This window comes from Hemicordylus capensis, chromosome 3, assembly GCF_027244095.1.
Source record: "Hemicordylus capensis ecotype Gifberg chromosome 3, rHemCap1.1.pri, whole genome shotgun sequence".
Lineage (NCBI taxonomy): Eukaryota > Metazoa > Chordata > Lepidosauria > Squamata > Cordylidae > Hemicordylus > Hemicordylus capensis.
Genome location: NC_069659.1, coordinates 127337033 through 127361378, shown reverse-complemented (window position 1 = coordinate 127361378; position 24346 = coordinate 127337033). Strand labels below are relative to the sequence as shown.

Sequence of the window (24346 nt, the reverse complement as noted above, 5' to 3'; positions counted from 1 at the left end):
GCTCCTCTCTGTGCAAAGCCTCTTGCCGAACTGCCGCTTTGGGCGCAAGGGACGCAAGCGCCCAAATCGGCAGTTCGGCAAGAGGCTTTGCACAGAGAGGAGCTCTGCTTGCGAGCTCCTCTCTGCCTCTTAAATTGAGGGCAGTCTTCGGCCGACAGCAGTCGGCCAGGGTAAGGGGGACTCGGCAGCTGGGAGGGAGGGTGGGCGGTCGGCGGCGTCGGCCGCGGGAGCAATTTTTTTTTTAAAGTTACATGGGCTCCGCTCCGCCCCCGGTCCCGGCCTCCGTCTCCCCGGCCTGGCGGGGGCAAGTGCCTGGGCCGATTTGGCCCTTAAAGGTGGGGGGGGCGTACGGCGGAGGGAGGGGGAATGGCGGCGGGGGGCCAGGAGCGCCATTACTAGCGCCCGTTATTCAACGGGCCAAAATTCACTTGTGTTTGAATAAAGCATGTGAATACCCTTTATGTTTATCATTTACATGGTTTAGGTTTCAAAGAAATGAGATATTTAAAAAATATTAAAAATACTTTTTAGTCTAAAAGCAAAGAAGAGTATGCCCATGAACATGTCTCTGCTTGCTTTTTATTAATATGAAACACACAGTATGATCTAATTAATGGAATATGTAAGGCTTGAATGTGGGAGGTCTGGCTTTGGTTTTACAACTAGCTCAGTTTTGTGCTCAGTGACCGTGGGTAAGTCATTCTGTCTAAACTTCAGGTTTTCAATTGTTCAGTGTGAATAATACTGACCTGTATCACCACACTGGGTTCCCCTGTCAAATGCATCCAAAAATCTGAGATTTCTGAGGTGGGGCCTGATGATGAGACAAGACTACCAACTCTTTAATAATGGCAGAAAAATCTGGTACCAGGACAGCATTCAACAGCAGCCCCGAGATAGTTCTATAATAACCTTTGCTGCCTCTCTTCCTGAGGAAAATGAAAAGAAACAATTTGGAGAGGCAGGGCAATTTCTGGCAAGTTAGCAACCCTAATCACCAAGTACTTGTGTACATGACTAACCATGGAAGAATGAAGGAGAACTTGGTGATGACATCTCCCCATACAAGTTGTTCACTCTCCTTAGTACAATTGTCTTCAGTGTTACCACGGTCTATAAGCAATTGCTCAGTTATTCTCAGAGAAGGCCATACTTCCAGGGAGAGGCCATAGTTCGCCCTTGCAGCTTCTATTCTAACAGCTCTGATGAAGCTAGAAACTGAAGGAATGCCTTCAATGTAATTATTTTTATTTCCTTGAAAACAAGGAACTATTGCCTTTTTACATAGAGCTCTATACAGATACGCACTGTATTGTAGTTACAATGGAGTGCTTTTCACAGGGAAAAAAACATGCCAGAAATTCTGGTATTTTAGGCAACCTGGTCTTTTTTTTCTTTTTTCTTTAAAATAGAATTTATGGAATTTTTTCAAGCTTGCATATTTGGCTGATTAAAAACAAACAATGTTATTCAGCTGCAGTTGGGTGGGTATGTGTACGTTTTCCCCCCAAGTGACCTATGTTAAATTCAACTGCATCCAGACTTGTTTTTTCTCCTCTAGTCTCCAAAAATTTACGGTAAAATGAACCCATATGAAAATGAACTCTTGTATGGAAAAAAACATTTCCCCACATATTTAGTGGAAGCAAATGTTTCTTCTTAGCTTGCTGAATATGTGTGTCTGCCCCAATAACAAATGTGTAGTAGTTACACATCGAGTTGTATGTTTTTTTTCCTTCTTGAAATATGTACCTAGCACACATCTACTGCATAATCTGAATAAAAGCCACTATTCATTATAAGGCCTTAAAGCACAGGTCACTGGAAAGACTGTGGCTGTTAAAAATATTATATTCCTGTGAATTGCCATGGCTTAAAAAATAGTTTTCACCATATTGTTTATCATACTGGTTTTGGGGATAATCCTTTGGAAATTCAGGAGAAAAGAAATATATTCTAGAGATGCAGTGTCCTATATATAAAGGTTGTAATGTCATATATAGGAATGGAATAAATAGTTTTAATTAGAAATGTCATACTTCTGCAGTTTCATAGTTAACATGTAATTGTTTTCTTTAAATTACTTATAAACTATGAACTATGATGCTGTAATGATTTAAGAAACATAACATTGCATCAGGAAGTGTTTTCTTAAACTCTTCATAAATATTTTAGAAATTAATTAGGCAACTAGAGGTGCAAATAGACCAAGATTTATTTCTAATTAAAAGCTGATATCAGATGTCACCTAATCCGTAGCAGAATTTACACTTAATTGAATATAATTAGGCATTTGTTTCTGTGGTTTTCCAAGAGCAAAGAACCGAAATGACTTTCCCCCTCGCTCATTAGAAAAATCTTTCTAATGTTAAGTTTCTAGCACTTTTTGGGACATTCCATAAAATACATGTTTCAGTATATTCTCCACCGCCCTGATATAATAGCTGCCACTTGGACTTCAAAACAAAGCTAGCTGGGAAATGGATTTCCCATCCATCAAGTAATTCCAGGTTGCTCCTCCCATTATATCCCCATCCTGCATTGGTGTGCCAAGCAAGGGTATTTACAATTCCTCATAAAAACGTGTTTAAAATTTATTTCTTGGTCCAGAAAGGGTCAGATGTCACATTCTTATTTCAGATGCTCAGCACATGTGCAAGGCGAGCAGATGAAAGGCATATAGTTTGGATCCCTCACACTTGGTTACAGTTGGTCATTAATGAAATGGTTCAACCATTTCCAGTCTGAAGTAGAATACAATGGCTAGACATGACCAATATTGAGTATTTTTGAGTCATGCCATTTATTCTATTCATTGGCTTATTCATTGGCTTTGTACAAAGGTATTTTCTGATTCTGTAAAAGGGGGGGAACCCTAGTGTGTGCCTAATGTTACATTTCTATGCAGTCCTATTGAAATTCTAAGTGTATACACATGGCTTGAGCAATGTCAAACAACTGAATCTGACTTTGTATGCTAAAACCCTTATTTCCATATGCATACTTCTCACAAGGTTTTTATGTACTTCATTTTTAAAAATATTAAATGTGCTTACATTACTACAGGTTGTAATTGCTATTGCCAAGAAACCTGGTAGCTATCTGTATTGGGGCCTTTTCCACCTAAAGATATCATGCTCAATTAATGACATTTGCAAATCACCCTGTGAGCACCGACTACATATTTGTGGCTGATTTGTCCATATAATCAGTCCATGATAGACCCCTGGGTCTAGTCATTGTTCACTTGATTGCCTTTGTCATTGATTGCCCATTCTTCTGTAATATTTCTGTGTGCAAATGGTCATAGGATCACTTCAGCCCATCCAGTACTATAGCCAGTTGTTGTAGCTTAGCTCTTCTGAGAGAGAAAGATCCAGGGTTCATTTGTTTGAGTGGAGTAATGGATCTTAAAGAAGTTTTGCTGCCATTGCCATTATTTGAACGAATGAAAGATAATGTAATCTCATTTTTCATTGCCCATGCATCATCATAGACAGTGAATTCAGCTTGCAAATTCCTGAATGAGGCTATGGCCACTGGAACCCGTATTATTTCACAAGGAACTTGCACCTGTAGCTCCATTGCATGCTGTTGGCATTGGTGTGAATACAATACCTTCAGCATTTCAGATGGGTAACGAAGACGGAAGGACTTCATTTGTTTGGTGATTTGTCTTCCACTCAGCAAACTGACTTTGTATGCTAATACCCTTATTTCCATATGCACACTTCTTGCAAAGTTTTTATGTCTCCGTTCTGCTAGCAGTCTCCTAATAACTGAGCAAAGAGGCACCTTTTAAACGTGGTGATTCTTTATTGAGCAGGGGGGAGAGCAACTGGCCCTATCTATCCCCAGTACAGTATCCCTACAGTGGGTGTTGCTGGAGTCCGTCTTGTGTTTCTTTTAAGATTGTGAGCCCTTTGGGGACAGGGGACCATTTTATTTTATTTTATTATTTATTTTATTATTTATTTATTCATTCATTCATTCATATCTATGTAAACTGCTTTGAGAACTTTGGTTGCAAGGTGGTATATAAAAATATTTGTCATATTTGTAAACTGCTACATAGAAATTGGTCTAATGAACACACAAGCTAGATGTAAGCTATTTCAAGATCTCTCTGCATATCCACTTTATGTTCAGGCTTGAATGGGGGCTTGAATGGCCTCATGGGATAATCTCCTTCTGTCCATCCAAATGAACACCGCAATCTGATATGGAATTTCATACTACTATGTCAGATAAGAATAATCTGCTGTTTAGTGGAGGTGCTAGTGTGAAACAATTGATCCTTCCATTTCTTTTCATGCAGACATAGTGCAAAATGTGATTTTCTAACAAGGACACAGCTGTTGCCCTGTATTCCCCAGAGAAGAGAAACAAAATCGGTAAAGTGATATCTTTTTCTGTACAAATGTCTATAGAGTAAAGACTATGCAAGCTTTTGAGTTAGGGCCAGGAAATAAAACAAAATTAAGAGCTGAAAATGTGGGTTGAGTGCATCTGTGCAATGTTTAGCACATGAAAAAGCAGTTGTGTGATTATTTTGCAATATGGCCAACTAGAGTCATAATTTTAACCCACATTGATCATGTCCTACTTTCAACAGTTTTCTGGAGGTATGATGAGGTTGGATTGAGTTTACACCACTGTTTCCTTCTGTGCTGAATTCTGTAGGGATCATACTCCAGTCTGCATGAAAACTAGGCCATGCAAATTGGCCATTGCAGAAAACTCTATCCCTTATGAAGTTTACCCTGAGTAACTCAGGCTTATTTCTCTCTGGTCTGTACCACTACAAGTGGGGCTTGCGTGATGGAATGCTCTTCTATATAAAGAATTACCTACATATAGAAAACTAGGGGCTGGTTCAGGTATAGCCCCCCAAAGCCACCTACATGTGATAACATTGGGGCTGCACTGAGAACATGCCCAACCTAATGTCACTCAAGAAAATGCCAACGCAATCTTGACATGTCCTGTAATCGCATGTGATGGGTAATCATTGGAATCACTCCTCTCTATATGCTGCAAAACACGGAGAATGCATCAGCACATCCTTTAGTGATGTCGGGGCAGGTGCATTCTCAGTGAAGCCCCAATATTATCATATGTAGAAGAACACTGGGATCCATGTTCATCTAAACTGGCCCTACTCTCTCCCTAATATCTATTTTTCTATGTCCAGGGATTTTCTGTGCGTGGAGGAACTAAAATCCAATTTCATATGTTTTCCTATCTGTTGAGGCGGGGTGCAGTGAGCTTTTAGCCTTAGTCACAAAGGTTATCCCACCCCATTGTTACTCCTTCAAGATATTTGGCTTCCTCTCTGACCGTGGAGAACGTTCTTCTGCCTTGTATATAACTCCATTCGCGTTAAAGGAGCCTGACTTTCCTGTATATCCGATATCATGAAACCCCAGTCCCATCATAAAAGCAACCCAAGGTTTCCCTTCCCAAACTCCAGTTTGAAACCTCGGGCTGTAGGGAGCTTTGCTGCTCCTACCTGAGATTTGCAGTAGTGTTACATCCAAATGCTGGACTACCGGCTGCATTGGCTATAAACAGAGTTGAGGGAGGAAGCTTCTTCCTCTCTCCAGCTGTGATTGGATGGGGCTGTCCTTCATTTATTTATTTACATATTTTTATGCTGCCCAAAACCTACGTCTTCATGCCAGAAGGAATTCCGCACAGCCAGATCCCCCTCCTCTTTGCAGTCTCCCTGAAAGCAGTTCAGTTCCTGTCCGTTTCATCCAAACATGGACAGGTAAGCATGACAGGAATGGGGGCAGAACCACAGGTCCATTGGATCCCCAGTCCACACATGCAAATGGGGTGTATGTGACTCTCCAGCCATGCCAGTTATCTGGCTACCTTGCCTTGCTCATGAGGAGGCCTTTCAAAAATTCAAAGAAACTGGCCAATGGGAAGGAAGCCAATTGCCCACTAGCTCCACAACAGGGCTGCTGTTTCCCTGCGGCTTCCCTCTCTACTTACTCTCTCTGCCTCCTTCTCCTCTCCCACCTGTCACAGACCTTGCTTTTGCATCTGGGGCCTTTGGCAAGCCCTTCAACTGCCACACTATCCATTAAAATTCATAAATCTCCATTCCTATTGCAATGATAGGTTCTATGCATTATGCCTGGATTAGATGCTGTTACCGTCATTTATTACATGACTACAACAGCTAGGTGCTATAAAATGATGTAGACACGATTTCTCAATGCTGCAAGGGTGTTTGATTCAGCAACAAGTGGCCCCCACCCATATTTCCTCATTGTCCTAACATGTTGCTCTCACATTGCCACCAGGGCACCAAGGTTTCCTGTAGCTTGTTTTTCCATCTTCACATTTATTTCCATCAAGCCAAGGTATGAATCGGACTCAGCAGTAGGAGCTATAGAGTCTCTGCTGTCATGGAGTTTAATTGAGTAGGCTAGAGAGGAAATCCACCTGCCATTTGCCTCCTTTTAAAGCAACTCCGTGAAACTAAGTAATATGTCCAGCAAGCAAGTTATAGGTCCAGCGGGTCTATTTCCCTATTTTATTGAATAGTGAAGTAAATAGGCTTGTAAAACTCACACAGGGCCCAAGGGGCTCCCATAATTTACACAGCTCCTTACACTTGACTTGCCCTTTAAAGCTGCTCCTGGTTTTATAGGGCATGCTTCTTTATTTTATACTTGTTGAGACCTTCAAGACATAAGTGGAAGAAATGGGTATCATAGGTATTATTTAAAATGAGGAATATCCACTCTTTTCATCATTTATTTTTTTAAGGAATTCATCTTGGGCTTCTCTTTAATAAATCACAGCAGCTTACGAAATTAAAAGTACTGTATAAGGGTCATAAACATTTTCAATGAAATTACAATACCACCATTGCAAAATACTGGTTGGCATGATGTGCAGTGGTACGGAGCTGCTGCATGCCACGTTGGGGGCTCGGGACTACCTTACAAGTCTGCACTCGTAAGGTAGTCCTGTGGCTGTACAGAATGGGCAGTTGTGCATGCAGCACTACCACATGGGGCAGAGCTATAATTGGGCAGATGGCTTCAAAGAACCTGAGTCACCCAACTCCAGAGAGCCACTGCACTCACCCCTCCCTATTTTCTTCAATCTCTCCCTTACTCCAAGTAAGAGAGGGAACAAAGAAAACACCCAGCCGAGAAGGAAGCTGGCTAGGAAATGAACCCAGGTGGGTTGGGCTGCCCTTCTGGGTGCTGGCCATGCCCCCTGTGTGTGATGTCACACACAGTGGGTGTTGCCAGCACCCAGAAGAGCCAGCCCAGCCCTGTATTCATTTCTCAGCTGGCAAGCTTCCTTGCCAGGTGGGTGTTTTCTTCCTTATCTCTCTCGCTCCGAGCAAGGAAGAGAGTGAAGAAAACACCCAGCCCCATTCATTACCAGCTGGTGAATGAATGCAGTAGGGATGTGCGTTTCGTTTCAGATACAAAATGTTTTGTGCACAAAACAGGCCATTTCTGCTGTTTTGTAGCCAAAACAAAACACCCAATGCTCAAAATACAAAATTTTGTAGCCAAAACAAAACGTTCCTGTTTCAGATACAAAATGTTTTGTTGTTTCGGCCATTTTGGAACTCCATTTTGCAATCACAAAAAGTCTTTCTCCTTCAGTCTCCATTTTGAGTTTTGACATCTGTTTGAGTTTCCAGCCCTTCCAGCCTGCAGACTGGCCAGCGAAAGTACAGGCTGATCTGCTGGCAATTGCCTCCTTATTCCTTTTAAGCAAATTTAAGGGTAAATTTTACCCTCATTGGCTAGTGGGGCAGTGTGAGTTTACCCTCATTGGCCAGCGGGGCAGTGTGCATTTCACTGTTGTGTGTAGATCAATTGCATTTCAGATGGGGGTGTGTGTGTGGATGTGCATGACCTTTGGAAATCTGCCTGATTTTTTCCAAAGCTCTGCTGTTGTTGATGTGTGATATTGATGTTATTTGGGGTGGATTTGGGACAGAAAGGGGGCTTTGGGGGCAGAAGGGTGGTTCAGGTGGTAGTGCCCCAAGGGGTGCCTGCCACAGCCCAGATTCCAAAGGAATAGGGCAAAGGGCTGATTTCTTAGGAATTGTTGAAGTTTATGCTTCTTTAAGGTCCCCCCCCCCAGGGAATAATGGAGGTTTCAGCAGACCCATAACTCCACCTGGGGGGCACTGGGGTGTCCGGGAGTGAGTGGTGGTGTAGTGCACATAGGGTGCCAACCGCCCCCATGGGTTGCTGGGTTCTGTTGTTTCTGAGGTGTTCTGAGTGTAGATTCTCTGGTAGCATATGAGATTTTCAATGACAAACCATGAATCCACTCTCATATTCTACCAGAGAATCTGAATCTACACTCAAAACATCTCAGAAACAACAGAACCCAGTACCCCATGGGTTAGCAACCCATGGGGGTGGTTGACACCCTATGTGGTCTACACCACCACTCGCTCTGGGCCACCCTGGTGCCCCCCAAGTGCAGTAATGGGGCAGGAATTATGGAGGTCCATCATTCCCTATGGGGAAGAACTTTACAGACACGCAAACTCCATTACATCTTTAAAAATCAGCCTTCTGACTAATTCCTTTGAAACAATTCTGGCAGCTTCCTTGCTCCCATTGAGCACTACCACCCACCCTACTCTGCTCTGTGCCACCCCTTTCCCCCCTACATGAAGCTATACTTTTTCTGAAATCTCCATTCTTCCCTATGGGAAAAATCCTATACTTCAAAAATTCACCAAAAATCAGCCCTTTGTCCAATCCCTCTGAAATTTGGGTGATAGTTTCCACCCATTGGGAACTACCACCCCCATCCACTAGTTTTCCCCCGGGGCCATTTTTTAAAATCCAAAACGTTTTGGATTCGGATTTTGCAATTTTGAACAAAGAACAAAATTGGGATGTTTTGGATTGGCTGATTTCGAACAAAGAACAAAATGGGAGTGTTTCGGATTTGGGCCAAAAACAAAACAGGGGGGAAAAAACGCACAACCCTAGAATGCAGGAGGGCTGGGCTGGCCCTTCCAGGTGCTGGCCATAACCCCTGCATGTGATGTCTCCCACAACCCATCTAAAGGGTTGTCATCACCCATCTCTGATGTTGATGAGATGGAGGGCTTCGGCAGAATTTCTTATTGAGTGGGCAGGTTCGTATGAGAGAAGGCAATCATTTGGATAAAACCCTAGCTGCCACATTTTGCACTAGCTGCAGTTTCTGGATATTCTTTAAGGGCAGCCCCACGTAGAGAGCGTTACAGTAATCCAGCCATGACGTGACTAAGGCATGGGTAACTGTGGCCAGATCTGCCTTTTCGAGAAAGGGACGCAGCTGGCGCACTAGCTGAAGCCGTGCAAAGGCACCCCTAGCCACCACCTCCACCTGAGCTTCCAAAAGCAGAACCGGGTCCAGTAATACCCCCAAGCTGCGTACTTGCTCCTTCAAGGGGAGTGCAACCCCATCCAGAACCGGTAAAATCTCCTCATTCTGATTGGCTCTCCTACTGACCAACATTACTTCCATCTTTTCCAGATTCAGTCTGAGTTTATTAGCCCACATCCAAACCATCATGGCCTCCAGCCCCCGATTCAGGACATCCACTGCCTCCCTAGGATCAAGTGACAAGAAGAGATAGAGCTGAGTGTCATCCGCATATTGCTGACAACTCACTCCAAGTCCCTGGATGACCTCTCCCAACGGTTTCATGTAGATGTTAAACAGCATGGGGGACAAGACCAAATCCTGCGGGACCCCACAGGCCAATGGCCATGGAGTCAAGCAGTAGTCCCCAAGCACCACCTTCTGGACCCTCCCCCCCAAGAAAGGACCGGAACCACTGCAACACAGTACCTCCGATTCCCATACTCAAGAGGCGGCCCGGAAGGATACCATGGTCAATGGTATCGAACGTCGCCGAGAGGTCCAGCAGAACCAACAGGGATGCACTCCCCCTGTCTAGTTCCCAGCATAGGTAGTCCAAGGCAGTCTCAGTCCCATATCCGGGGTGGAAGCCAGACTGAAAAGGGTCCCGATAATCCGTATCATCCCTCTGCAGCTGGGATGCCACCACACGCTCTATCACCTTGCCCAAAAAGGGCAGGTTATAGTTGTCCGGGTTGGAGGAATCAAGGGAGGGCTTTTAAAATAATAGTCTTACCATCGCCTCCTTGAGGCACGATGGCATCCTGCCCTCCCTTAATGAGGTGGGGCTAGAGCTGAGAGAGAACAACCCCACCCAGCTCATCCAACCAGGTCTCCGTCACACATACCAGGTCAGCATGCTCATCGACAATCAAATAGTGGATGAGAGATGTTTTAGCATTAACTGACCTGGCATTCAACAGCAGCACCCTAATCCTCGAGGGAGTGTTCTCAGAGCTCCCGGGGGTCTCAGGGTTGGGAGAAGAGCTGGAAAAAGGAACAGGCCTCAGTTGCCTGGACCGTTTCCCCCTGTAACGGCCTGCCCAACTCCCACTGCCATATCACCCTCTGCCCACTACCAGTGATATTGCTGCCCCCACACCAACTCCATTTTCCTGCTCTCCCAGACACATCTCTCAGTCCAAACAACCACAGCTCCACTACTTAACAAAACTAGGGGTCAAACAGACTTATGCTGACATCTGACCCCAGGCAGCTCACCCCAAGGCTGAGAGCCACAAGGAGAGAGAGCCAAGAGGCTTGTGCCTGTGGCTCAGCCTGAGCTTTAAAGCAGCCCCATAGTTGATATACAACTGGAGAAGGTGGGGCAGAGGCAAAAAGCACAATCAATGCCCCGACAAAGATGTTCCCTCTTCCCTTTAACAAACTATAAAAACTCCCTCCTATTAGAACAGGGCAGTGCTTTAGCTAGACTGGTAGGTTTTATGCTGCTGTGGGGGAAGAAGAAGAAGAAGAAGAATCTAGAGAAAGGAAAAACACTCCAGGGAGGTATGGGGTGGGGGGACCATTGTCATCAGTGCTCCTGCTCAGAAGTCCACCAAACTTCCTGGGACTCTTCAGGCCTCTGGCTACTGCAGTCCACCGGCTGTTCTCCACTCGGCTGAGAGCCACAAGGCCAAGAGCCCTTGTGCTCTCACCCTTCAGTTCTCACCAAGAGGCTCGCGCCCTTGGCTCAGCTGGATCTTAAATGGCAGTTGTTACCTGCAAGGGTGCAACCCAGGCAAGCACTCAGGGTCCTGCTCAGCAGAGCCCTCTCCTCATCATCCTGCTCCTGGATCAGCTGGATCTTTAAAAATGCAAGTTCTTTGCATCTGTCTTAACATCTGCGGATATCTGCTCTAGAACTGAGCTTCCCAGGCTTGGAGGCTGAAGAGTTGGGTCAATTTTAGGTGATGAGAGGCTGTTCTAAACTGTCTGGAAAAATTAAAAATTAAGAAATAACCAGGGCCAGATGACATCCACTCAAGTTCTTTAAATAACTCAAATGTGAAATTTCCAACTTCATTGCAAAAATATATCACCTATTCCTAAGATCGACTTTGTATCAGAGGACTGGAAAATAGCCAGTGTAACACAATGTTTCAAAAAGTGATCCGGGGGGATCTGAGAAATTACAGGCCATTTGGCTTAATGTCTGTTGCAGGCAAATTTATTGAAAGCATCCTCAAGGATAAAATTGTTAAGCATATAGAAGAACAAGACTTGCTGAAAGAGAACCAGCATGGCTTCTGCAAAGGTAAATCTTGCCTCATCAACCTTTTAGAGTTATTTGAGAGTGTCAACAGGTGTATGGATAAATGTGATCCAGTTGACATAGTATATCTGGACTTTCAAAAAGCATTTGACAAAGTTCCTCATGAAATACTCTTGAGAAAACCTAACAGTCATGGGTTAAGGAGACAGGTTGCTGTGTGGATTGGTAATTGTTTGAAGGACAGGAAACAGGGAAGGTAAAAATGGACTGTTCTCTAAATGGAGAAAAGTAAAAAGTGGGGTCCCCCAGGGATCCGTACGGGGACCAGTGCTTTTTAATTTATTCATACATGCTCTAGAAGTTGGGGTAGTCAGTGAGGTGGCCAAAAATTTGCAGATAACACCAAATTATTTAGGGTAGTGAAACTGAAAAGAGATTGCAAGGTGCTCCAAAAGGATATCTCCAAACTGCAGGAGTGGGCAGCAAAATGGCAAATGCAGTTCAATGAAAGCAAGTGTAAGGTGATGCATATTGGGGTACAAAAACCCCAAATTCACATACAGTATATGCTTATGGGGTCTGAGCTGTCAGTAACTGACCAGGAGAGAAATCTTGGGGTTGTGGCGGAAAGCTCATTGAAAGTGTCAACAAAATGTGCGGCAGCTGTAAAAAAAAGTCCAATTCCATGCTAGAGATCATTAGGAAGAGACTGAAAATAAAAATGCTAATATTATAATACCCTTATACAAATCTATGGTGTAGCCAAATTTGGAGTACTGCATACAGTTCTGGTCACCATACCCCAGAAAAGACATTATAGAACTGGAGAAGGTGCAGAAGAGGGCAACTAAGATGATCATGGGCCTAGAGCACCTTATTTACGAGGCAAGGCTACAACACCTGGGACTATTTAGTTTAGAGAAAAGATGACTGAGGGGAAACGTGATAGGGGTCTATAAAATCATGCATGGTGTAGAGCTAGTTGATAGGGAGAAAAATTTCTCCCTTTCTCATAAAACTAGGACCAGGGGTTAGGGATGTGCAAACCGGCTTGACGTTGAGCCAGTTTGATGTCAAACTGGTTTGGTTCAACGGTTTGGGGTCGAACCGAACACCCAAATGTTTGGAGGTTTTGCGGCCCCTTTTTTGTTTTTTTTTAAATTACCGTACCCCCCTCAGGGGAGGTCCTGGAGGTGGTGGTGGTGGTGTCCATGGAGGTTCCCTCTCCCCCCGACCGATTCAGTCGGCTCCTCAGACAGTTTTCAGCCTTCTCCCTTCAGTGCGGTGGCCATTTTGGAGGCTGTGCGCCTGCATGATTGGCCTGACGTACATGTGCGAATGAACCATCACAGATCAAACACTGCAGAAAAAACTCTCAGATCACCTCACCACTCAGCTTTCCAGATGACTCTGTTTTTGCATGCTCTTTAGAAAAGCCAGCAATGGAGTCTGAAAACTGAATCAGACATATTGGATATGGTTTTTAACCCAAAGGAAGACCAGACTGTGGCTGCTCAGAGGGCCAGGAAATTCAGTTATGTCTCTGGAGAGTTTTAACAAAAAAGTACACATTTTAATTACAATTAAAGAGTTATAAAATATCACACCTTAAAAACGAGACTCCATTACATATTGCTAGGGATGCACTGGAGACTTGTACACCTCCCTCTTCCAGCCAGTTGTGGGGTTTAGGGTTGCCAATGGACCACAAAAAACTCCCTTGACTGTTTTGAGGCTGGTTGGTTTCCTTGCTTCTTTTATTTTCAGGCCAGCTGCCAGAAAAGAAAGGGGTAGGGTTAGGTGTTTTTTTTTGCGGCACACTATAAGCAGATAGCAAGCTTTTGTGCTGGGCTCAACCCACGGACCTGCCCCCAAGTTGCTAGGCTCCGCAGCAGTTCTACCATACACCACTGGGTTCGGCCAGCAGATATGTCACAAACCTCTGTACTCCACCCTCAGATCCACTCTGGGTTTCACTCCTAGGAATCAGATTTTTTTTTTTTAATGAGCTGTAGGCAACCCTAGATTGGGGCTTAGAGGGGTTCAAGACAGAAGTGGTAGCAGAACAATCAGGGGTACTCCGGGTCGGAGTCCTCAGGGAGAACAGCTGAGGTTGAAACAGGATAAGAGGCCTGACTAGGAGCTACTAATGGCTGAATGAGAAACAGTAGGCCATGTCTGGATGGAAAGAAGCAGTGCTATGATATAGTATGCCTTCTCCACAAAGAAGCCAGGGAAGCACGTTTCACTATAGAGACTACAAGCAAGTTCTGAGAAGGCCTGGTTGCGGAGGAGGTCATCTTGACCTTATGAAGCTTTTGGTGTGTAGTTTTATAACATTGTCTTTCACTTCCTGTCATTATTACACCAGGGAAGAGTGAAGGAACATCTCATATGAAGCTGCCTTATATTGAAATCAGACCATTGGTCCAGGGGCAGCCCAGGGGTGGAGCCACCATTGGGTGAATGGGTTCAAAGAACCCGGGCCACAACAAATCAGGGACAGTTATTGTGGCCCAAGTCATGTCCCCGCATCTGACATCAGACACGGGGGGAGCATTATTTTGGTTCCAAATGGGGCCACACGGCCCCGTTTGGAACCAAAATCAGCCTGCGCTGCATTGGCAGCACAGCTGGAATGACTCTCCCTGCCTTAAAGGCAGTCTTGCTGCCAATGCAGCGGGGCCGATCGATCTGCCTCCCAAACGAGGCCACACACAGGGATCTGAGCTGGGCCCCCGCCGACACACACTGATTGGGGGGAGTGCCGGTGGCATCTAAAGGAGCTGCCACTGGTCCACTGCCATGGAGCTGCTGCTGTGAAGCCACCACACATACGCTGACCTCCCGCTCGCCCTGCCACTTTTTGGAACCCCTTTTAGTTGCTAGGGATACCCTTTTGTAAGCCTGAACCAGTCGGCTGAACTGGTTGAATGCAAACCAGGCCCAGTTGGGACAGAACACAAACAGGCCACCTGTGTGTGTGTGTGGGGGGGGGCAGGCAGTCCAGTTTGAGCTCAGACTGGTCAAACTGGGTTTGATTCAAACTAATTCTGCAAAGCCCTAGAGTACTCAGCATTCTCAGGCCATGTTGCCTAGGCACTAGTGGTGGCACACAAGCACGCTCAGATTATGCCACCAAGCCAGGCAGAGTGGGAGGAACATTCCTAGATCATGTTGGATGAGGGAGAAGGGAAAGGGTGAGAAGGGGAGCTGGGTGAGAACGGAAAAATGAGCAGCATGCCCCAGAGGGGTGAAAAAGGGTGGGGGCAGCAAGGAGGCCACTGGGATGTTACTTGCTGTCCCCTGCACCCCTCCTTGCACCTGCAACTGAGGTGACTGCCTCACCATGCCTCATGGTAGGGCCACCCTTGCATTGGTCCATCTAATTCCGGATTGTCTATACTGACTGGCTGCAACGCTCTAGGGTTTTAGATAGTAGTCTTTCTCCAGCCGTATCTGACCTTTTGCATGCAAAGCATGTGCTCTGTCCACTGAGCTACAGCCCTATCCCCTTAGTTAGAGCCCCATCTCCCATTGCTGGTAGAGAGGCAGCACCTGCAGATGTAGTGACATCATGCTCCAGAGGTGTTAGCCTGGCAAATTTCATCAGTACTAAATTAACTCTGAAGAATAAATTCTTATTAAAAAATAATACCATTAAGGGCACTTGCTTTAGTGTTATTTGAGTCCTTACACTGCTTTACCTAAAGGGTAATCAGCTTTCAACACCACCCATTTCAATCAGGCATAGCTTCTGGTTTTTGGCATTAGCAATCTGTCTGTTGCAATTGCAGATCTGTTTCTGCTACTGTACACAGGCAGTTTAAACCTGGCTTAGTCCCAGGGGTGACCCTCTACTTTCCATGTCACTGAATACTGTGTCTCTGCTTAGTTTCCTCACCTGTGGTTTAATCATCTGTGTTACACTTCAGTATTCTCACAGTGTCTAGCTGAGTACTAATCCCACTTGGGCCTATTACATAAAATTTTATTCACTATTTAGCAAACTGAAAATAGAGGCATTTTACAGTTTGCCGGTGTTAATGAGGATCATGGAGGGGAAGGGCAAAATACATCCATTCCTCAAAGTAATTCTGTTTCTTACTTCCCAAAACCACTGTCTCACACCCTCACTGTAATGCACTCCATAATATTTTAACAACTCCTTCAACTCTCCTAGTTTAACTGTCCTTTTCCTCTTAGCCACAAGGAAACGACTGTCTTGGATATATTATTCTTCATTATTTATTATAACTGTATAGCACACATTGTCCAGAGAGTTCAGGGCCATCTATATGAGATTATCCTATGTTATCCTCACAACAATTCTGTGAAGTAGATAAGGCAGAGAAGTTGCCCAAGATTACCCCAGTGGCAGCTAGTGAGGGCGGTACTGGTGGGGCAGTGAGAGGTACCTTTAAAAAGTCATTATCTATGATACTTCCGACACCTGCGAGCTGCCGTGAGCAGCAGTGCCCCACCCGCAACTGCTTGCAGTGGCTTGCAGGTGCCAGTGGTATCGCAGGTAATGACTTTTAAAAAGTACTCCTCACTGCCCCCTCCCCAAGCACCACCCTAACTGGCCATGAGCCCAATCGCTCATTGAGATCATCTGGAGAGGTTTTTCTGCAGTTGCTATCAGCTTGTCTGGTGGCTACACAGGGATGGGCCTTCTCTGTTGCTACCCCAAGACTTTGGAATGTGCTCCCTGCTGAAATAAGAGCTTCCCCATCTCTGGCAACTTTTAGAAAGTCTTTAAAGACACATGTATTCACCCAGGTTTTTCAGCAGTGTACAAATATCATTAATCAATCAATCAACCAATCAATCAAATATAGTCACCTAAAGTGAACTCTGTCTAGCAAATGGGTCAATGCTCACTCCTGCAGAACTGGCTCTTCTCCCTAAAATATGGAAATGTTCAATATTAGTAGTCAAATTCAGTAGTTTGATAGCTACAGTTTCTTGGGTTAATAATATTTGTTATTGCTTTTCAGGCAATAATGTGTGTACTACCAAGTTATTCTCAGAATGCAGGTAACCTATTTGCAAAGTATTAATATGAAGAAAACTTCTCATCATTGAGCTAATTCAGATAATACATTTTCCCTGAACTGGCCTATCTGATTAAGTATTATTACTATTTAGGTTGTGTTTGAGGTGACAGTCTGTATGAGCCACCCACCCTGACCCCCACACGTGTGCTCTCTACAAGAAAGTTCGTGGACTTACCTCAGTGTGCTCTACATGCTGGGAAGATGTCACAATATCTGGGAACGACATCAGGACAAGTGCATTCTCAGTATGTCCCCCTTCTTAATTGAATGAACTGGTTCTAGGGGGGAAACTATCATCCAAAGCGGCCTTGTGTTTCTTTGAAGTCAGCAATTATTTACAATAACACTTAAGTGTTATGAGACCATAAAATCAATGTACAGATAAATACCAATTTCCAGAGAGTGTGTTAGTCTGGTCAAAATGGACTAGAATTCCATTAGAGTTGATTCTATGGTAGTGATAATGGCAAAGAAGTCCTGTTCTTGTGCCACTGTTAGATACCAGCTGTATCGCCATCCAGAGGAGCTATCCTGAGTAGTCAGAGGATGATTATAATCTGCCCTTTAAGATAAGGGAATGACCACAGTGGCCCACTGTGAGACATTTTGTGGATAACAATGTCTTGATCTGCTCTGACTTGGATGTCACAATTGTTAAGGAGTCAGTGGATGTACATTTGGTGATTGCTTGCCATCTTACCATCCAGGTTAAGAAACAGGGATGATGATTATTATTACTATTACATAATAATGATGATGATGACGATGATGATGATGTAAACAAGAAATGATGATGAAAACACCAAACAGTATCTGATCCGAAAATACCACCTAAATTCAAGGAAAATTAGAGAAGTCCTGGAAATAATAAAACAGCAAATAACAGCAGTGTCAAAGAAGATTAGCAGATACGAAGCCAGAATTACACAAAACAGGCAGAATCTCCAATTCCAATCGAATCAGAGACGTTTCTACCAAAGCACAGAAGGAGAAACTACAAGAAACACAGAAAGACCAAATAAAGAAGAAACAGTGCAATTCTGGGGGAATTTATGGAACAATCCAATAGACTATAACAAAAAATCAGGCTGGGTGAAAGAGGTCAAAAAATGTAACCAACAAATGCAAGATCTAATAATAACACCAGAATTAATAAGTGAAAGCACAAAGAAAATTAAGAATTGGACTGCTCCAGGCGACGATGAACTGCATGGCTTTTGGATTAAACACCTAACAAGCCTTCATAAACAACTATCAAAACAGTTGAATCACATTTTGCAAGGAGGTGATATTGAACAATGTCTAACCGGGAAAACTCATCTCATAATGAAAGACCCAGCAAAAGGTGCAGTTCCAAGTAATTATAGACCAATAACCTGCCTGCCAACCATGTTCAAATTATTAACTGGAATAATAGCAGATGAAGTGATGCAACACTTATTAACTAACAAACAGCTTCCAGTTGAACAGAAAGGAAATTGCCCGAACACCAGAGGCTCAAAAGAACAGCTGCTGATTGACAAAATGATCTTAGAAAATGGCAAGAGAAGAAAAACAAATGTTGCATGGATTGACTACAAGAAAGCCTTCGACTCATTGCCTCATACATGGATACTAAAATGTTTAGAAACAACTGGTGTCAGCAAAAACATTCAGATATTTATATAAAAAAGCAAAGAGCTATACAGTTAACAATCAATGGCGAGACACTTGGACAGGTTAGCATTAGAAGAGGTATTTTCCAAGGGGACTCACTATCCCCTCTGTTGTTTGTAATTGCCATGACTCCACTTTCACAAATACTAAACAAAACAGGCCTCGGATACCAAACTTCTAAAACATCAAGTCAAATCAACCATCTGCTGTACATAGACCATCTGTAGTTGTATGGAAAGTACCAGTCAGAAATCGAATCACTGCTAAACACTGTCCGTATATTCAGTAGCAATATAGCAATGGAGTTTGGACTAGACAAGTGTGCTGCATTAATAATGAACAGAGGAAAAATAACAAAAACAGAAGGAATAGAACTGCCCAATGGAAGCAACATCAAGAACTTGGAGAAGAAAAAACATTACAAATACTTGGGCATTCTCCAGGCTGATAACATTGCACACACTGAAGTTAAAAGAAAAATTGGAAGTGAATACATCAGGAGAGTTCGAAAAATCCTCAAGTCCAAACTCAATGGCGGGAACACCATACAAGCCATAAACATCTGGGCTATACCTGTTATCAGATACACTGCAGGAATAATAGACTGGACCAAGGCAAAGCTAGAGATGCTAGATCGTAAGACCAGGAAAATAATGAACCATCAATCATGCTCAACACCCCCGCAGTGATGTAGATAGGCTATTCCTCCCTGACAGCTCAGGTGGAAGAGGAATGCTGCAAGTCCATCAAACAGTAGAGGAGGAGAAAAGAGGCCTTGAAGAATATATCAAGGACAGTGAAGAAGATGCACTTAAAACTGTCAATAACAAGAAACTATTCAACACCAATGGAAGAAAGCAGGCCTACAAGAAAGAACAAGTCAAGAACCGAGCAGAAAAATAGAAAAAGAAGCCACTGCATGGTCAATATTTGCACAATCGAAGTGGAAAATCAGGCATCACCAAGACCTGACAATGGCTTAAGAATGGCAACTTGAAGAAAGAAACAGAGGGTTTAATACTGGCTGCACAAGAACAGGCACTAAGAACAAATGCAATAAGAGCAAAAGTAGAAAAGTCAACAACAAACAGCAAGTGCCGCCTTTGTAAAGAAGCAGATGAAGCTGTGGACCACCTAATCAGCTGTTGTCAAAAGATCACACAGACTGACTACAAACAAAGGCATGACAAAGTAGCAGGGATAGTACACTATAACATCTGCAAAAAATAGAAGCTACCTGTAGCCAAAGATTGGTGGGACCATAAAATTGAAAAAGTTGAAGAAAATGAAGAAGTATAAATATTATGGGACTTCCAACTACAAACAGACAAACATCTGCCACACAATACACCAGATATAACTGTAGTCAAGAAGAAAGTCAATAACATCTAGTAGACTGTGTGTAAAAAGAGTAACAACAACAACAACAACAGAAATCACCATCAGCTAACTACAAAAAACTTTACTGGGAACAGCCTACATTTTGCAGTGACACCTACCTTAACAACAACAATATTGCTAACAAAATTCTGGCATCCCAGGTCCTTGGGAGGACTCAGTGTCTGGAAAAAACAAACCAGTCAATAACACCTGTTTGGCTGTGCAACAAGAAATAATAATAATGATATAAAATAAATGAAACCTTTATTTGTTAGCTGCCCCATAACAAATTGTTCTCTGGGTGGCTCACCCATTAAAACATGAAATAAAAACACAAAACAAATTAAATCATTACAGACCAAAAGGGGGGAAAATACAAAATACAATACAGAGCAATTTTAAAACTCTTCTAAAATCATTTTTAAAAAAATCATATTTAAAAATCAAAATTTAGAAGTCCCGAATGAGCAAAAAGGTCTTTACCACGTATCTAAAAGAACAAAGTGATGAAGCCAGGCAAACCTCACTGGGGAGGCTATTCCATAAATGGGGTGCAACCACTGAAAAGGCCCTCACCCACCCTACCTTGTTTGGCAGGGGCACCAGAAGAGGGCTTCTGAAGAAGATCTTAAGGTCTGGGTTAGAACATGTGGGGCAAGGTGCACTCTCAGGTAATCTGGTCCCAAGCCATTTAGGGCTTTAAAGGTTAAAATCAGCGCTTTGAATTGGGCCTGGAAACAAACTGGGAGCAGGTGCAGCTGATGAAGCACTGGCATAATATGCTCAAAATGACTGATCAGTGTTATAATCTTGCAGCCCTATTTTGTACCAGCTGCAGTTTCCAGGCCATTTTCAAAGGCTGCCCCAGGGATGTGGATAGGACTCTTCAAGGAGTGAGACCAGTGTTCCCTCTAACAGGGATTCCCAGATCTTGTTGACTACAACTCCCATATACCTCAGCTACAATGGCTTTTGCTCGGGGATTATGAGAGTTGTTGTCCACAACATCTGGGAATCCCTGGTCGTGGGAACACTGAGTGAGACCTGCCTCCTGTTTGCTTGGCCCTCACCCCTCCTGGCTGATAAAGTCACCTAGGGATGGGTTGGCCAAGTGGATAGGTGCAGTGGTACGGGGTGGAGCCCCGGCATGCAGCGCTGGCATGACTCCCAACTCCCAGACGGAGCTGCGGGGTTCCGTTCAGGAGCCAGACTACGCCCCCCGCATCTGATGTCAGATGCAGGGGCGGGGCGAGTGGGGCCACTGCTGCAGCTGCACACAGGCCACTGGCGGTCAGTCTCCACACCTGCAGTGGTATCTGGCCATGGTAACACATGCCTTCATTACATCCTAATTGGATTACTTCAGTATGCTCTACATTGGACTGTCTTTGAAAAGTGTTCATAAGTCTCCACCGCATCTGAATAGTGCACATGCATGCTTGAGCTATCCTCTCCATGTTGATCTTATGTGGCAAACATTAGCCCTGTTTTATGACCCATTAACCATAGTATTTCTTCTACCACAGATGCTCTGTTTCAGACGGCTGCAGAGCCACCACAGGAAGCATTCACAGTTGGAAAGGACTAATATCTTGCCATGCTAAGTGCCACAGTAAATTCTGCAGGCAGAATGAGAATTGTGCCATTTGATCCAATGGGAATGACAAGAAGCAGGTTGCTGAGCTTTCTGGCTCAGGCTCCCTTCCACAACTAGGGGAAAAAACGGGAAACATGCTTTTACACGAGGAACATAAACCAAGCTATGTTGTGGGGATGCTATCGAGAGTCCCAAAGCTGCTTCCTAAGAACAGTTACCTATAAATAGCCTGAAAAACTTCAGCCCTGCTGTCTGGATTTAATTTAATTGTTATGCTGGAATTGCTATGAAGCACAAGCAAGGTATTGAGCTTTTACCCTCCCTCAGCAGTAGTATAATCTTTAAAAATGTCTTTCTGTTTTTCCAGTGGCTGTAGCTTCCGATCATGCTGTGTCACTGAGTATAGTGAGGACTTTTTTTGTGGGGTGGGGGGAGAATTCAACCCTCTGGGCTCTGAGTGAAATTGGTGTGGGTTGTCTCCTACCTTCCAGTCTTAAAAACACTTGACACTTTGACATTCTCACTGCTAAGGGGATCTGACAGAGGCTCATCAACAATAGGACATTGTTATCTGCCCTGGCAGAAATCATAGCAACAGCCTGATGTGAAGTGATGACTTGCATTTACTTCCAGGAGGGTGAATGCAATTCCATGTCAGTTGTTCCCAGTGTATGACTAGGGGAAAGTGAGGAAGTTACTTAAAGGACTTGTGTTCTTCCCAGTTCCATCTCCGTCATCTTGGAAAGAGATTGCAAATTGTTCTCAAGCTTTTCTTTTTCAAATGCAAGCGCAGAAGTAAACGTCTCATTATTATACTGTATTTTGATATGGCTGGCGGGGGGGGGGGCTCTAATATACTCCCGTGATTGGTTTCAGATGTTGGTCTTTATCAGGCCCATAATGCCGGGCTAAAGATGAAGGTAAATTGTTAGTGCCACTGTGCTTGCCAATAATCCTCCCCCCCCCCCAACCCCTTCAAGAATCTGGCTGCATTAATGAGAGTGTTTGCACAATACATTCTGCACTGACCTTTACGTCTGGGATAGGCATACAAATCCTGCTTCAGCCAAAATGATGGAAAGCAATTTGGATCTGAAGGCTGTAAATGGTCACAGCTGAAATGAATTCTGACAAGTCATAGCTGAATTCCTGTTGCTCAGAAACAGCCACCCCCCACTCCCTTTCCTTTCTCTCCTCCTTTTAAATGGACCTGAAATGGCTGTTTAATATTAGAGAACTGCAGAGCCCGAGACTCTAGGAAATGGAAGGGTTTTATTGAGGCCAGCTGAAGGCGCTCTCATCAGTGAATAGAGGTGTGTTGACAGCTCTTGAGTGTGTCAGTGAGTGACATTCCAGTCCAGCATCCTAAAGCGACCTTAGGAAAAAAGAGAGAGTAAAAAGGCATGCAGTGAAATTAACGGAAGAATTTAAAAAGGGTTAGATTTCCAGCGCTGTCATCTTATTTCATGATACTCACTTAATAAATAAAGAGCGAGATTAAATATTTTCCTTTCGTTACCATATCGTTGGGCAGAGCTGTTGACAAAAATGAGTAATGTGATGTTTGAGTAGCCAATGCTGAATGCAAACATGGGCTGCTGTATTTGAATAGGTCATTATGATTGTACTGCCTGAAAGAAACACCAGAGGAAAATAGCCGCTTCGTTAAGGAAGCAGTTACCTTTTCCTCTTCCAGTGTTAGGGCCCCTTTTTAACATATTGGAGTGCTCTTGTTGACCTTTGAAGCAGACCAAATTGTTTAACATCTCAGAAGGGCACCCCAACTTTCTCAAGCAGTAAACCATCCACCCTCTGATTAGGCAAAGGAAGTGGGGGTGGGTGGGAAGGTAAATTGGCTGTTGAGACTGAAAACACCTGTCTGTTTCTGCTCACTCAACCTGCCTTAAACTCTGATCCACTGGTATTACAGCCTTTGGACAATTGAAGTTGATGGTTTCTTCGTTTCCTAAACATGATCTCTGAGAAACTCCACCTCACCCAACACAACTATCTGGAGAGCACCTAACACAGCCCTCTACTCTCCCCTGCCACTTCTCTTCATCTTCCCTGAATGGTGCTATAGGAAACACCTGCCCTGGGGTCTGCTCCCATTTTACCCAGCTGGCTCCTTTCATCCATGCACTGGCTTAGGGTCAGCTTCACAAACAGGTGTTTTCCCTCAGAACAGCTTTCCTGCCACAATTGGAGTAGATCACAAAGGCTGAACTTTGCTGTGAGGGGGTCAAAGGTCAAACACAGCAGCATTGGATCCCTTGGGGAACTGGGCTTACCAGGTGTTTAATATTATCAGAGCTTATTTGCCGAAAATTGTGATAGAGTGTTCTCAGCAATTCAAAATAAATTTAACGAGAATGGGTTTTAAAGCCCCCACATTAGACAATGTCTGGTCAATGGACAGAAAGGTGAAAGTTAATTCAATCAGGCATATGTGCTTTCACCAAAAGGGGAACACGTGCACTTAGAGCATTGGCCCCATTTGCTGCAATTTTGGGTCTCATTTCCATTTGTAAGAAAGATAACTACTTGCATATGGAAACAATCAATACAAAGAAGTCATTAAAATTTCTCTTATTTAGGAAAAAAATTCTTAATGAAGTAATATCTTTGCCAGGGCAGACATAAATGTAAATTAGAAGATGGAAGGAAACATATTAAAGGGTATTGCAGTGTTGCTAGATTTTTATTTTTTTTAATCTAATGAATTTATGAATTGCCAATTGTTGGGTCACAGACTGTTAATTTCCTATGTGTTTTCTTAAGCAGTAAAAAAAAATTAAGAAGGGGAGAATGGGTTATACACCTCTAAACAATAAACATTGGCTTGTGTTTTCATAAAGTGTGTTAAGTCAGCTAGTTCGTGGATTGCTAAACAGAAACAAGAAGGCTATTTATTAAAATACTGCACAAATGGAAAATGTGGAAGACAGCGAATAGCATGTTAACCTACCCATTTGTTTTTGCCAAAAAAATATTAGCATGCCTTTTAACAAATTC

At 43.7% G+C, this 24346-nt stretch overlaps 2 long non-coding RNA genes across 3 annotated transcripts; one reads left to right on the top strand and one right to left on the bottom strand.

Annotated features, from left to right (window-relative positions):
- The first annotated feature begins 601 nt into the window (after nt 1-601).
- On the top strand, nt 602-22199 carry LOC128351614 (uncharacterized). The gene is made up of 3 exons (XR_008319910.1): nt 602-692; nt 4319-4394; nt 21261-22199. It is a non-coding gene; the product is annotated as an uncharacterized LOC128351614 (long non-coding RNA).
- LOC128351613 (uncharacterized) lies at nt 13196-22805 on the bottom strand. Of its 2 annotated transcripts, none has more exons than XR_008319908.1 (4): nt 22361-22805; nt 19854-19916; nt 16484-16545; nt 13196-13410 (listed from the first exon to the last, which is right to left on the bottom strand). It is a non-coding gene; the product is annotated as an uncharacterized LOC128351613 (long non-coding RNA). The 2 variants fall into 2 exon arrangements; XR_008319909.1 differs by lacking the exon at nt 22361-22805 and adding an exon at nt 20320-20394.
- Between the last annotated feature and the right edge of the window lie 1541 nt (nt 22806-24346).